This window comes from Trematomus bernacchii, unplaced genomic scaffold (assembly GCF_902827165.1).
Source record: "Trematomus bernacchii unplaced genomic scaffold, fTreBer1.1, whole genome shotgun sequence".
Classification (NCBI taxonomy): Eukaryota; Metazoa; Chordata; class Actinopteri; order Perciformes; family Nototheniidae; genus Trematomus; species Trematomus bernacchii.
This window is the reverse complement of record NW_022987705.1, coordinates 13,199,241-13,215,867: the sequence shown is the minus strand read 5'-3', so window position 1 is coordinate 13,215,867 and position 16,627 is coordinate 13,199,241.

Below are 16,627 nucleotides of genomic sequence, written 5' to 3'. Positions count from 1 at the left end.
CTTATTATGTATCTTTACTGCACGTCCAACATATCGATTAGCATCGTGAGAAGACACAGAATCAATCGGTACCTACATAATCACTCCATGATAAGAACTCGCAACTTTATAAACAAAAACAGACATCAAAACATGTGGCGCTAGGTAGCTAAAAACGCTAACATGGCTTACCTGTGTCGTTGTCTGGTCAAAAGTGGTCTTCAAGGCATTAAAACGATAAGAACGCTGCTGAAGTTAATCCATAGGTTAATCCAATGTGTCTGTGTCCCTTTGAAATGATTTCTGATAATCCATAAGCAATAAACCTGCTTTTCCGTTTCCAGATGTCAGAGCGAGAGATAGGTTCGCTCTGATGCAAACCTGCATGCACAAAGCCCCCACCTTTTTTTGTTAACATGTGTGTGTATGTGAAAATCCCCCTTTGATTCTATTGGCTCTAACCGTAAAAAAGAGATGTCAATCACCAAAATCGACCAATGGGTTCCAGAGAAACGGTAAATGCGCCCATTTCCACCCAAATCACCTCAGAGGTGGAGTTTATTTTGCTAAACCTCTCTAAAAGGTCAAATGTCACTTGTTTTGCATCAATCTTGATACAGGGTACTTATTATATGTTGTACTTTGGATTCCTAAAGCTTTTAGTCTACCTTACCATCATCCAAGGGTAGTTTTCACTATAAGTAAAAAAGAATGTTTGGACGGACACTATAATTTACAGTTTTTTACTATGTTCAATCTGAATTTTAAATAAAAAACATCTATATTGATTCTGACTTTTCTACATCCAACTCACAGGTTTATCATTACTTTGAGAAAAAATATTATTAATTTAACCCTTTTAGAAGTGTAGTTATGGTCATTTGTTCTGGAAATGTCATTTTCGAGCCTGAGACCTGAAAAACAGGCTCAGGGCTTAACAGGTTAATTTGGTGTTTACATCAGAGTTTCAACACACTGCATGAGAACAATTTCCAGCCTGTCATATCAATTTGTCAATACATACAACTAAGAAAGTTCTCAAAATGTAGGCATTGGTATAATACCATCTGTATCAGAAGGAGTTGAGGCTCTAAAAATAACCTGAGGCCGACAACCATTATAGTACAACGGCTTTCTGGTTTTTAGATAAGCAGTAATAACATTTATTGGACACTTGGAGCTTCTTAAAATCTCCTAGATTATTACAACTGCATCTGAGAGTTTTAGAATCATAAAGCCATTGTTTTGATCATACAGTATTTAAGTGCGTTTGATCATAAATGGAGTATTACGTTAATAATATTACACATGAGGAGTAAAAGACGATGGCAAGCTGTTCAGTGCTAACATCAAAATAAAATCCAGGATACGAAACATAGAATCTTTTTTTAAACAGTATAAAACTGTGACATAGTTATAATAGATGGTTAATCACTGTGTGTGGGAGCACAGTGTGTAACCTTCAAACCAGAATGTAGCAGATTATCCAATACACATTTGTCAACTGTTTCTCTAAGATCTGCAGTTGCACACACACTGCAGGGTGAACTTTATCTTTACAAAAGCTGAATGGGTAACTGCAATCTCCCTTATTCGTGCAGATGGGCTCAGAAAATAGGCAGTCTTTCACAATATGTCAAAAAACATCCTGCAAAGACTAAATTATGCAGTAATAAAAGCATGGCGAATGGCATAAACACTGTGAATAAAGAAAAAGAAGACATTTGATTCCAATGGACTGTCAGTGATATGTTTCAGCCTCAATGAGCTTGGATAACTCACAACATTTTTTAGTTATCTACATTCAACAGCAGTGGTAAATGTCAATTTGGAGCCATTCATAATAGAGCTACCTTCAATAGCCTCTATTCACTATTGTTCAACAATCATAAATGGAGAAATTCATCACATAAGTGTCACAGAGATCAATGTCAAATCTACAGAAAAAGGAAACGGATCACAATTTACCTGCTGGGGAAAAAAATGTAATCATTACAAACCATTTTTGATAAAAGGAAACACAGAAAAAACATTTGACCTGACCTGATTTCCCTTTACTTAATCAGACAAGGCCAAAGTAGTGAAAGCTAATTTTGAAGTTTGTCTGGAATTTATGTTCAGCCAGCCGTATAATATTATCGAATTTTGGTTAGTCTGTGAGTTGCTTACATGTATAAATGGGTCATTATAGCTCGTAATAACTTGTGGAAGCTGGTTTTCATAAAAAGCAGCTATGGCATTAGCAAGATCTTTACAGCTCCTCACCCTCAACACGCAGACTTTACAAGAACAATAAAGAGAATATAATACGCTTTTTTTAAACCCCCCAAGTATTTTGGGTTGTCTTGAATGTTATAATTATAGGAACCAAGACATTCATTCAATATTATCCTCTCAAAAGTGAATATTGAAAGTCTGAACATAAAATGAAAATGACATGATATCTAACACAATTTATATCTAATACCTGGAAGTTTAAGTGTCTTGCGCTTGTTATATTTCAGTTTTTTAAGTGGAATAACATGACATTTGAAACAAACAGGCAAACCATTTTTAGCGGCAGCCCGTACATGAGTCAGCTTTTGAATGAAAACATCAAAGTTAGTTAAGGCTTAGTCATTTGAGGTAAAATTGTCCCTATCCTCCACTGTAATATCCTAATGTCTCTTTCAGCTGCTTTGTGTTTTCATCTGAGTATAGTCTATTTAGATGCATTACCTGCCACATCGGGGACATTGTAAGTTAATGAGTAGACAGTTGATAGAGACAAAATAGGTTGAATGGTTTATTGCATAACTCCTGTCCAAATGCCCCGCTGGAGTGTTTGTGCTGGTTCTTGAATATTAAGTGGTTGGAAAGAAGCCCAGAGTGAAATGATTTTGTGCCAGTGTGGTGGCTCGGCCTTCACCGGTGCACCAGACCAAGGATGTGATTACGTCTGAAATATACCAGGTTGTGTGTCCCCAAGTGTTGAGGGAAGCTGAAGGAACCTCATTTATTAGCAGTAAACTTACTCTTATACTCTTGTTCTCCCCAATACATTGTATTTCTGTCAGTGAACAGTGCCTCTGTCAGCCACTGGAATATTTAATTGTTGTAAATGTACTTGGAAGTTGATGAAAATGGTTGCAGGGGCTGCTCAAAGAGAATACAAATAATTCCCTTATTACATTGTTGAATATCACAACAAGGACTTGCATCCTCTTAATGCACTTACATTTAAATATAATTAAGATTTTCTAATTAATTGTAATATTTGATAACAATTTAAAGAGCAAATTAGATAGCTGAAACAACATTAATTTTATCAGGAGAAAATGAAAAAACACTTGCCCCATCGATCAAATATTTTTCCTTTTTTGTTAGACTTTCAAGCTCCAATATCTGTTTTGTCAGTTGAGCAGAATCATGAGGAATTATTCACTCTATCATTTCATGTTTAACTTATTAACCTCTTATTAAAGGTAATGTTGTCAATGTTATATGTGCATTTATTACATTTTAATTACAGTATGCGCACATAGATATTTCGCTGTGTGTGTGTGTGTGTGTGTGTGTGTGTGTGCGTGCGTGCGTGTGTGTGTGTGTGTGTGTGTGTGTGTGTGTGTGCGTGCGTGCGTGCGTGCGTGCGTGTGTGTGTGTGTGTGTGTGTGTGTGCGTGTGTGTGTGTGTGTGTGTGTGTGTGTGTGTTAAACAGGCAGTCTCTGCAGTAGTCTCCATGTATTTCATGAAAGCACTCTGGATTGTATTCATTTGGCAACCGGCTTTGTTATTTAACGTCTGAATTGCGTCAGCCAACAGATGATTATTAATTAATGGACTCGATGCAATTACTGCACCCTTTTGTATTTATTGTGTTCCACTCGCAGAGATTAAGAGTTTAAGCTGATTTCAATCTCTTCGATTCCACTAATTGCATGCTCTCACATGTCAGGTAATTATTTCTGCATTGTGTCGAGCTACTGTAGGGATGCCCAAACTAATTTCTGCAGTGTAAAACAATTTGTCAAAGTAAATGACTGTATCTGAGTTTTCTTGTTTAGTAGCTCTAAAGAAAGATAACAAATGTGAACGTGCATGCATGTGCAGCGGCCAACGAAACTTGTTGCAGAATTGATATTCTCCACAAAGGTCTATCAAGCATGAAATAGAAGAATACATTATCTTTGTGTAAACTTGCAGCTCTCATCATAGCACACTTGGGCATTCAAGGAGGGAAATGATTTACAGCTGAAAACAGGGAAATTGGTTGAATTACATGTTGAATAGATCTTATTATTTTGTTATGGAATGGAATTTTGTTCAACTCTGGGGGATTCAACATTCCAGTTTAAGGTTCAGTGTTACTAAAGTCTAAAAGAAGGAGAAGCACATTGTAAAAGGCTTGTCTTCCCGGGTAAAAACCATCCATGTATCATTTACCAATCTCCTGTATTCCCTGAGATAATATATTTGTTCAGGAAAGACAAAGTCAATGTAATGGTGATATACATTTTATGCAAAGTGTTTATCAAATCTGCATTTAAATAAATTCAAAGGCAACAAAAGACACTTGAGTAAAGATAGCAGAGCCTAGAGGAGAGCTGAGAGTTCGACAATTGCCTTAGAGTTAAAACAGGTCACAATGGCAGCAGTTTGCCTTAAGCCGCTGTGAAAGAGCTGAAACATGACAGCTACATCTGTCAGGGTAACTCACGCCTTATCTTCATTGGCTTCCACTTAAATCGCCAAAATATCTAACTGCCTTCATATTGGGAATTCAAGCTACAAAAATTGCTCAAAGACTGCAGTTTCACAATGAGCTCTTCACCTTCACTGTAGCATATTTCGAGCTATGGTGGGCTGGGAAAATAAAATAAATGAATACATTAATTCACACAATGAAGTCAGTGTATCTTGCTGCTGCATTTGCGGCCAACAGGGCATCTGGTTCTGAAGTTAGATGGCTTTCGGAGGTTGCAGTGGGTGTGGATTGAACAGATGGATTTCGTACATTTTGCATTTCTGCAGGAAACATAATAGAATATGAAATATATTTTGCAGTTGAAGTAAAGCATACATAACAACATTCAATATTTCCTTCACTAAACCTGCAAAAAAGAAAAAGAGGATTATTGATGGGCAGTAACCATGTATCACATGCATATTGTACGAGCACATTCGTTTTCATCTACAGCATTAATACCATCCTCTGCTGTACTCTAGAGCTTCTGATGAAGCAGAAACACTTTAAAATAAAGATCTCCAATTGGTGAACAGGAAGTGATTCTATCCAACAATGGTTATTTTTGGAAGTATGATTCTAAAGTCCACTAAAATCACTAGGAATTTAATCTTATAGTATATTAAAGTCCACACCCCTAGGTCATACATTGATATCGATTTATGCTACAATCTACTTCTGTATTTGACAGCTCAAAGAAGTATCTTATTGCAATTGTTCATTAGAAATCTATACTTGTAGTAGAAATGTTGCTTTTCAACAACATTTGATTGGGTGGGCAGACTTGGTGGTCTATGTATGTGCAACCTGGTTTCCAACATTTAAAAAAACATATGAAATGAAATCACATACATCACTTATTTCAGGACTTTGAGCCACTTGTTAATCATAATAACCTTGTGAACCTTGAACCTGTCTGAAACCATCTTGAAGAGGAAATAAAAGATAAAATATTAGTACTCAACCACAATAATAATCCAGATCTGCCATGTTGTTGAGCCTGAAGCTCCTCTGTGATTACTTCTTCATCCCTCAGGGCAGACTGTAAAACATGACTTATAAGGAGGGAAATGAAGCGCCGACGGCTTCGTATTTCTCTCTGATAAGAAGTAAAGTAGGTAGAAATTGAAAAGGCCAAGGACACCGGAGGCAACACAATTTCATTACATTTCTAGCGTGACCTATGTGATGCACAGTAAGTAATGTGAACGTTTTTTAGCATTATTTTCCTGTGCGAAGGTTATGAGACATTGACACTGACTGAGGTAAATATGAAGTTTGGTTCATATTTCAGTGAATTTGAACAGAGATTGTGGGGATCCCTTAATTTATGAAAAAAAGTGAACAAACTAAATTTTGACCGCTTGAGTCACTGACAATGTAGTACATTGTCATTGACTCTGGACTTACATTTTCTAAATGTATTCAACCCTCCTATTGTCTTCGTTTTCCCCCCCTTACTTGGTGTTCGCGGTCAAATTTGACCGGTCCTGTTTTAACTTCTATTACATTAACACAAAAACCATTAATCATCACCAAATTTCATTTGACACCCTTTCAAACTGTAAATATTGTATCAGACTACTGGTATACATGAAAAACTGCAGTAAATATACAAAGAATAGACACTGAACATGTATTGCGTGTGCCAGGTGTGATCCATGTGGGGGGATTGGGCACATAAGAGGATGGGAACACATCTAGAGTATGTGTGTGTGTGGGTGTTTGTGTGTGTGTTTTATCTGATCCGGATGGTTACTAATTCCTTTTCTTTATGGCGGTCATTTTTGACCGGGAACACCATGGGTGTTACAAAGTTGACAAAATCATCCAAAATTCAATGAAAGTGGTGATCAGCAATTTTATATGTTCAAATGTCTACTGTGAAGGATATCATAAAGCCTTAATGCAATCAAATGTAAAACAAAAAAGTTATGATTGATGAAAGTGAATCGGTCAGATTTGACCCAAAGACAACAGGAGGGTTAATTGTGTAATCTATTCTAAAGACTAAATCTTTCCTCTAGAAAAAAATTACTTTTACAAAAGACTCAAAAGAAACTTGCAAACCACCAAAATACGACTGGGTTACCTTGTGCTGCAGCAGCAGCGGCAGCAACATAATACATTACAGAGAATAATGCAAAATAGCTACTGTGTGAATCAGTCTTCTCACAAAGGCAGCTTAATCAGTTTGGACTATGGTTTCAATGCATGACTTTGGACCCTTGCATAATAAATCAAGGGAAAAATGCAATATTATTATTGCGATTTAAGAGGAGGGAGGAATAGGAGATTTATCATAAAGTGTGCTTCTCTTCCACAGTGTGATGCATAATTTCCTGTTTAAATTTCCATTTCCGAGGTGTTAAATAATGCACTAAATCTGTATGGAGGCAAAAAAAAAAAATGAAACCACATAGGCAAGGCAAGGCAAGTTTATTTATATAGCACTTTTCTGTACGCGACAATTCAAAGTGCTTTACAAAACAAATTAAAAGACTTTTTAGGAATAAATACAGTAAAAACACATTATATAATGGCATTTTACAACAGGCATTATAAAGCAAAGACAATAAAATAATAAAAATAAACACCACAGGATACAATACATGTTTAAAAGGCATACTGTAGTGTGAGTATGAGCAGCTCAATTAAAAGCAGCGGCAAAGAGATATGTTTTTAGTCTCGATTTAAAAATAGTAAGCGTTTCTGCGGACGTGCGTTTGTTCCAGAGTGTCGGGGCATAATAGCTAAATGCTGCCTCTCCATGTTTTGTTGTTACTCTCGGAACCGATAGCAGACCCGTCCCAGAAGACCTGAGGCACCTTGATGGCTCGTAATTATGCAGGAGTTCAACAATATACTTTGGTCCTAAACCATGTAATGATTTAAAAACTAGCAATAGTACTTTAAAATCAATTATTTGGCCAACTGGAAGCCAATGTAAAGATTTCAGAACCGGACTGATGTGATCCACTCTTTTAGTGTTAGTGAGGACACGTGCAGCAGCGTTCTGAATCAGCTGCAGCTTTCTGATGGATTTTTTTGTCAGCCCTGTGAATACACTATTGCAGTAGTCGAGTCTACTGAAAATAAAAGCATGGACAAGCTTTTCTAAGTCCTGTTGTGACATTAGTTTTTTAATCCTCAATATATTCTTCAGGTGATAATAAGCAGACCGTTGTAATGTGGCTGTTGAAATTCAGGTCTGAGTCCATCACTACACCTAGATTTCTGGCTTTATTAGTGGTTTTGTAGTCTGCCGACTGAAGCTCTGCGATTACTTTTAATCGGTCCTTCTTTGCTCCAAAAACAATGATCTCAGTTTTTTGTTTGTTCAGTTGGAGAAAGTTCTGAGTCATCCAGTCAGTGATGTGCTCAATGCACTTGCTCAGTGTTCTAATCGGAGAATAGTCTCCTGGTGTGATTTTAAAATAAATCTGGGTGTCGTCTGCATAGATGTGATAGCTTAGATCGCTCTTTTTAATAATTTCAGCCAGAGGTAGCATATCAATAGTAAAAAGCAAAGGTCCTAAGATGGAGCCTTGAGGAACCCCGCATGACATATTTGTCAAAGTTGATGTGTAGTTGCCTATTGAGACAACGTTTTTTCTGTCCTTTAAGTAAACTAAACCAATTTAGAGCTGTTCCTGAAACTCCCACCCAGTTTTCTAGACGGTCTAGCAATATGTTGTGGTCAACAGTGTCAAATGCAGCGCTGAGATCTAATAATACTAAAATTGATATTCTGCCACTGTCTGTGTTTAAATTAATGTCATTTAAGACCTTTACAAGTGCAATTTCAGTGCTGTGGTTAGGTCTAAAGCCCGACTGAAACACATCAAAACCGTCATTTAAAAACATGAAATGACTCAACTGTTGAAAAACAACTTTTTCAATCAATTTGCTTAAAAAAGGAAGGTTTGATATTGGCCTGTAATTATTCATTACGGTTGTGTCTAAGTTATGCTTTTTTAGGAGCGGTTTAATTACTGCAGTTTTCAGGGCCTGCGGAAATACACCTGATTGAAGAGACTTGTTTACTATGTGTAGTATATCTGAGGCCAAGCAATGAAAAACAGTTTTGAAAAATCCTGTCGGAATAATATCGAGGCTACAGGAGGAGGATTTCAGATGTTGAATAATGTCTTCCAGGTCATTAGCATTTTTCAGACGGAATTGTGTCATGATGTCTGGATTGACTTTAGGTGAACATAGGGGCAGTACATTTGCTGTACCTGATGCAGAGGCACTGACTGCCTGTCTAATATTCATGATGTTGTCAGTGAAGAAGCAGGCAAATTCATTGCAGGCCCTGGTGGATAGAAATTCTGAAGCTACTGACACTGGGGGGTTTGTTAGTCTGTCGACGGTAGCAAACAAAGCACGTGAGTTGTTTTTATTTTTGGTAATGATGTCAGAAAAGAAAGACTGTCGTGCCTTTTTGATTTCCTGATTATAGACGCAGAGTCTCTCTTTATATATTTCGAAGTAAACTTGGAGATTTGTTTTTCTCCACCTGTGTTCAGCTTTCCTGCACTCAGTTTTTGCTGTTCTCACAGTCATGGCTTTTCTCCATGGAGATTTTTTATTGCGAGATACTTTCTTTGTTTTAATGGGAGCGATGGTATCCATGACATTTGTTATTTTGGAATTAAAATGATAGCTAGCTCATTTACTGAGAAGTTAGCATGGGCATTTGAGGGAGTAAAAATCTGAGCAAACATTGCCTCTGCATTTTCAGTTAAGTGACATCTAGTGGTTACCTCTTTCTTAACAATTGTATGGACGGTAATAGAGCTCTCAAAGAAAACACAGGAATGATCGGAGAGCACTACATCAGTAACCACAAGCTTAGAAATGTTCAGACCCTTTGATACAATTAGGTCCAGGGTGTGCCCCTTATTGTGCGTCGGACCCTTGACATGCTGAGTCAGTCCAAAATTGTCGATAACACAAAACAGTTATTTAGCCCCTCTGTCCTGGGGATTGTCAACATGGATATTAAAATCACCAACGATGATTAAACGGTCAAAGTCAATACACACTATAGACAGCAGTTCAGTAAAATCATCAAAAAAGCTTGCACAGTATTTGGGTGGTCTATAGATGTTTAGGAAAAGAGCTCGAGAGGAGCATTTCAACTGTAGGGCCACATATTCAAAAGAAGCAAAGTTTCCATACATAGTCTGCTTGCATTGAAATAAGTCATTACACAAAATAGCTACTCCACCCCCTTTCTTATGCAGTCTTGCCTGACTCATAAAACTAAAGTTGGGAGGGGTTGATTCTATAAGAACAGCTGCACTGTTGTTTTGGTCTAACCAAGTTTCAGTTAAAAACATAAAATCCAGATTGTGCTGGGTGATAAAATCATTGATTAAAAATGATTTACCTGCTAAAGACCTGACATTTAATAGAGCCAGTTTAAATGTGTTTGATATACTATCACTCTGACCGCCCGTGATAGACCGTGGAGCACGCAGAACTTCTGTTAAATTCGACAAACTCAAACAGATCCTTTTGGACTTTCTTTTTCCAACCTGAGTCACCAACCTTCTGTGTATGTTGGTTAAAACAGAAATGGGTCGCTGTACTGGCATAGAAGCCTCTGGTCGTTGGGTGGCGCCAGAGAGCGAGATGGGGACGAGGAGGTGCCGGTGATTGAGGATGTGGTGACCGTGCAGGAACAGCTGGGCTCGGAGAGGATTTCCTTGCCGGCTCAGGGCCCGAAAAACTTCCCGAGTGTCTCAGCACGGCCTCTTTGAGGAGTCTACGACATGAAGAGGTGGTCGCCGGACGGGATGAGGGACGCCGAGTTGACTCCACAGTGGCCTGGATAGCAGCACAAATGCTGTCGGCTGCCGGCGCAGAAGTTGCAGAGGCGGCAGAGGCGGCAGAGGCGGCAGAGGCGGCAGGGTGCAGATCTGGACGGGTCGGTGCCGCGAGAGCATCAGCTGGACGGGCCGGATCATCTGGACGGGCCAGCGCCGCGGGAGCACCAGCTGGACGTGCCGGATCATCTGGACGGGTCAGTGCCGCGGGAGCATCAACTGGATGGACCGGATTGTCGGACAGGGCCGCGAAGCGGTTCCGAAGGCCCAGGCGAGGCGGTGAAGTTACCCCATTCAAAAAGCTCCTGCGCACCACTTCAGACCACGACTGCTGGTGGCTAGGTGTCGAGCTGTCGGAAGGCCGTGGACAGGTGGAAGGATCCCACAGAACTGTGTCATGGATAGTTGTACTGAACGAGGCAAGCTGTTCAGACTGCACCGATGCTACCTCCATGAGACCGGACACGAGAGACTCTTTTTCTTTCAGCTTCTCAGAAAGCCGTCGGATATCCTCCTTAAGGTCTGTTATCTGTAGGGATGGGTATCGTTTGAAATGTATCGATTCCGATTCCGATTCCGGTTCTGCTTATCGATTCCAGTTCTTATCGATTCCCCGTTTCGATTCCAAAATTGTAAAAGAAAGAGGTCAAACATTTAGATAACAAAAATATCTTTATTCTTTTAAGCTTTAACTGACATTTTTACAAATAAAAATTATACATGCAATACAAATGTATTGCACAATAGCTGTACTTTATTTTAACTGAGCTATGCGTGTGGCAAGCTATTAACAGGCATTACACTGTGCCTTGTCTTTTTCTTTTTTAGTGTAGTGGAGCCTCACTTTAGAGCGTTTACCGTGACTGAGCTCGTGAACTGTCTACGGGAGGGCGGGGGGAGCCCCGCTGCGGGGCAACTGTGGACCTCTGTCGCCTGTCAGCGCAACTTACATGATGCCTTTTAAAAAAATTAAGGGCCGAGCCGGCCGTCAACGGCCTGCTGACGACCGGACGTTCTGTGATTCTCCAGAACACACAGATCATGGCCAGTGGATATACTGTATTCCATCGGGTCACCGCGGCGCAGACGGACCCGGTGGAATACAGGGTCTAGCGCGTTTAGGAACCGTTAACCTGTTACGCACCGCCCCCCCGGTACCGGGCGGATAAACGCATAATTTGCAGGAAACAACGTCTAAGGAATCTTAATATTTAATAAACTATGAATGTTTTATATCCATGTAACGGGAAGAAACTCAGCTAACTGATCTTTTACATTTTTTTTTCCAAAGAAAACCCACAATGCTAACACTCAGCCTCTGAATTAACCACGTGCGAAAAAATGTAACCTAAAACTGCACCTAAACTCACTCATAACTCCCTTATTACTTATCCTAGATGCACAGCCAACCCATCGATTAGCATCTCCTGGAGACACAAAATCTGTGTAAAAAACCTCAACACTCAGTGATAAACATTTGCGACGCTATAAACGAAAGCGTACATCAGAACATGTGGAGCTAGGTAGCTAGAAACGCTAACATGGCTTACCTTGGTCAAAACTGGTCTTCAATGGCATTAAAACGATAAAAAAACGATGCTGCAGTTAATCCATAGGTTAATCCAATGTGTCTGTGTCCTCTTTGAAATGATTTCTGATAATCCATAAGCAATAAAACTGCTTTTCGTTTCCAAATGTCAGAGCTAGAGATAGGTCCACTCCAGGGGCGTCGCCTGGACCTGAAAACATTCGGGGCTTAGCCCACAGTGGCGGCGGCACTACAGTGGCATTTTTTACTGCAACACTCCCCACACGCACACACACAATGCACCCGCGACTGTTACAATGAAGGCTCGATAATCAGCTCACGGCATATAGGCAGGGGTAAAGTGATATTTTTTATGAGTGGGGGGCGGACCTCACCTCCTCTAGGTGGGTCCGGGGGGATGCTCCCCCGGGAATATTTTTTTTTAAATATTGAAGTTAAATGCATCAATCTGGTGCACATTGAGAGCAAAATGAAGAGATCTATGGATACCTCTCTCAACACCCATATGAAGCAGAACTGTAAACAGATGTACTTTTTTTTTATGAATATTTTACTAATCACTCCCCTTTTAAACTCTATTCTTGTTTTACTGCCATATAGTATTTCATAACTGTTTTTCCTTTATTCTCTTATTTTTTTTATAACTATAATGATCATATGAAGGTGTGCCGCGGAAATAATCTTTTGAATAATTTGTGACCAAACCGTTTGAGACCCACTGAGATAACTTAGACTAAAGTTAAGTATCTAAACACTCAGAGAGTCCTTTAGCTCACCTGAGTCTCTCAGTCTGAGAGGAGAGGACTCTCCTCCAGCTTGTTGTGGAACAAACAGCTCCTTATGTCCGTTAGTGCAGCTAGCTAACCAGATGCTAACAACACGGTCCCTGCTGGCACCGGTCCCTCCCTCCCTCTCTCTCTCTCTATCACACTAAATGCGCTATTGCCACACACTCACAGAGCCGAGCGAAGCCCCCACCTCTTCTCTTCACAACGTGTGTGTGTGGGGGACTCCCCCTTCGATTCTATTGGCTCTAACGGTCAGAAAGAGGTGTCAACCATCAAAATCGACCAAGGGGGGCCAGAGATATGGAAAAAAAAACATTTTCACCCAAATCACCTCAGAGGTGGAGTGGTTTTGGCTAAACCTCTCTAAAAAGGTCAAATGTCACTTGTTTTGCATCAATCTTGATACAGGGTACTTATTATATGTTGTACTTTGGATTCCTAAAGCTTTTAGTCTACTAACCCATCATCCAAGGGTAGTTTTCACTATAAGTAAAAATCTTTGGACGGACACTATAATTTACAGTTTTTTACTATGTAAAATCTGAATTTTCTTTAAAATAAAAAACATCTATATTGATTCTGACGCTTCTACATCCAACTCACAGATGTAACCTTGCTTTGATAAAATAAATTATTCATATAACCCTTTTAGAAGTTAAGTTGTAGTCATTTGTTTTGGGCATGTCATTTTCGAGCCTGAAACATGAAAAACAGGCTTGGTGCTTAACAGGTTAAGCAGAACCGAAATTGTGTATTTTGTATGGGTACCCGGTACCCGGCATTTCCTTATCGGTTCTCATCTGGAACCGAGTTTCGGTTCCCAACCCTAGTTATCTGTTTATTAGCTATTTGAAGTAGCACATCATCCTCAGGGTGTTTTGATGGCATTCTTGAGTGTGAAAGGTTTAGGGCAATTACTATCCCATGCACCAATGCCAAACTGCGTCAAGATGTTGTATAAGCAGGGATGGCTAAATGTTTGTAAGAGGAGAGCTAGATGCTAACAGATGCCAGATGCTAACAGGTAGTGGGAGCCTGTAAAAATTGCGACTGCCTACTGTAATGCCGCGTTTCCACTATACGGCCTCGCTCGGCCCCGCTCGGTATGGCTGGGCCGCGATTGGCCTCGTTAGGACCAGCTCACTTTATGGCGCGTTTCCATTACAGTTTAGGAACTGGGGTAGTATCTATAGTAACGCAGTATAGGCGGAGCGACGCTGCTTAAAACTGCCGTGACGTCATCTTCAATGCGACACAACAATGGAGGATGTGAAGATGTGAAGATGTGAAAGCGATCGTTTGCTTGTTTTTTGCTGTGTGGTTTATTATCACAAGAAATAGACAAGAGTTGTTTCGAAAGAGGCGACGTATAGAAGAAGCTGACGCGAGAGTTCGGGCAGTCCTCCTACGCCGCAGAGACTACAGGACGACTCGAATCACTACTAACTACAATCCTACTTGGTAAGCTAACGTTCGCTAACTAGCAATGTGTTTAGGCTCACGCTCCCTATACGACCAAAGTATTTCAAGTATTTAATTAATTGTAGCTACCACTTTTACGTATTAAAATATGTATGCTTTTGTTTGTGTATTTCAGAAGTTACCGACCGAGCTACCGAGTGGTGGAATGTGATTGTTCCATCTTTCACACACTCAGTGGGTGGAGAACTTCAGGATGCCTGAGGAAAACCTACGTTCATTACATGAATTCAAAAGAGGGCATTATGAACAGAAAACAGCGAAGTTGTCATTCAGGAATTAAGGTGTTTAAAAATGTGTAAAACTGATGTGTTTTTTCATGTTTGCAAAATGTAATACATGTTTATTCATTGATAAAAGCAATAAATACTGAGGACATTGTGAGAAAGCGACATTTGTGTATAAAATGAAAAGGCGGAATTGTATAATATATGTTAAAAACCGGAATGTTTTGCTCGTTATAAGTTAGTCAACATTACATTACATGTTACTTGGGTCTGAAGCGCTACCTGAATACCTAGAATGTATAATGTAATACCTAAATATTCATTGTATTGTATTGAACATAAATACATCTTTTCTTTTTCACATACATGTGTTTGTCAAATTATTTAAACCAAAAAAATGTTATCAGAATTGACTATTTAGTAAATATTTGAATTTCAAGCACCAGTACTGCCCCCATAATAATAATAATCTAATAAATTAAGCAAATATCAAAGCAAACTATAAACATAAATACAAAAGTGTAAAACACAACAGAACTATATTCATAAATGCAAGTGTAAAAAATTGTTAACATGGATGGAGGCTAAAGTATCCACAGCATAAAATAATATGATTATGATGGTTTGTCTGAAAGACACAGCCTCAAGGTTCAAGGTTTTTTATTTTGTCATACGAACATAGCTAGTGTAGTTATGACAATGAACATCTTAGGTCACAGGCTCCTCCAACAGTGCAACACAATAACCCAGATCAACAGAAATATAGTGCAAGTAAATATTAAGCGCTGTGCACCGCTCTCTTTGTATAGGTGTTTTATTTTGTTCTCTTCTCTTTGAAATATATAAGCAATGTGTTTGAGTCTAGCACAACGAGGGTATTACAATTGAGTAATTTTTACTACATGTATTTATCATGTATTCTTAATACCATTATGTAATGTTATGTTTTAGAGGAGGACCTCAAGCTAGCAAACTCAATTTCAAACAGTATGCAGAGTTGTCCTGCTAAAGAGTTAAAATGTATTATTTAACCAAGTATTTATTCTCTTATTTGCTTTAATTGCAACAGATGATAAAGGTTTCACTGTGATAAGTATTCTCTTAAATCCATAAACCCCTGTACAGTGCTTTGTGGACGATGGTGTTTATGATATTTCTGACTGCAGAGGGACGCCTAGATGATGCCATCTTTCTGTGTGATCGCTGGTGGGTGCAATTATTTATCAACAAGCAATAAGATAAGACATGGCATTGATTCTGCTGGGCCAGTTGCCGTTCCTGCAGGGCCAGATCGTCTCCTCCTCGGTTTGTGCTGTTGATGCAGAGGACGTTGTTCGGAACTGTTCCTCCTCGCTAGTCCCAATGTAATCATCTAGAACAGAAACATGACTTGTAAATTCCACAAACTACTGCAGCACAATACTATAAATAGCAACAACAACTATAGAAAAGACAAACTGAACGTAAACAATGGCACATATGGTGTTAGCAAACAATAGCTCTCGCTAATGCTATCTGCCTAGCTAGCCTTCGGGGCTCCATAAAATCATGGGTTGTCGAACATAAATGTAAGGATGAAATAGACTTATTTGTTAGAAGTGAGCTTTAGAACAGATAGGGACACAAAGCTTTCAAGCAAATAACAGAGCGTTAGCAAAAACGTACCATGCAGACTCCAGTAACGCCAGTGTCTGTGTAGAGACCTCCTGAAAGACTTTGATATTGCGAGTTGTCCCGTCGAGCACCCGCTGGACCTTATCATCTGCAATATAATGGACGTCGTCACTTCCTCGACCGACCATGGTGTGCTTTTCTTTGCCATTGTTGTAGCTCCTCTGTTAACAAAAATGCTGTTTGTAAAAATGGATTATCTAGCGCGCAGATTGTGACGATTCTCTCCGACCAATCAGCAGCCGAGAGCGTTGACGTCACAAACTCAGCCCGGTTGTCTCTGGCCCTGGCCCCACGATTTTATGAGGCCAGAAAAACTGTGAATTAGGACCCGCCGGCCGGTACTAGGCCAAGTGGAAACGCAACCACAAACG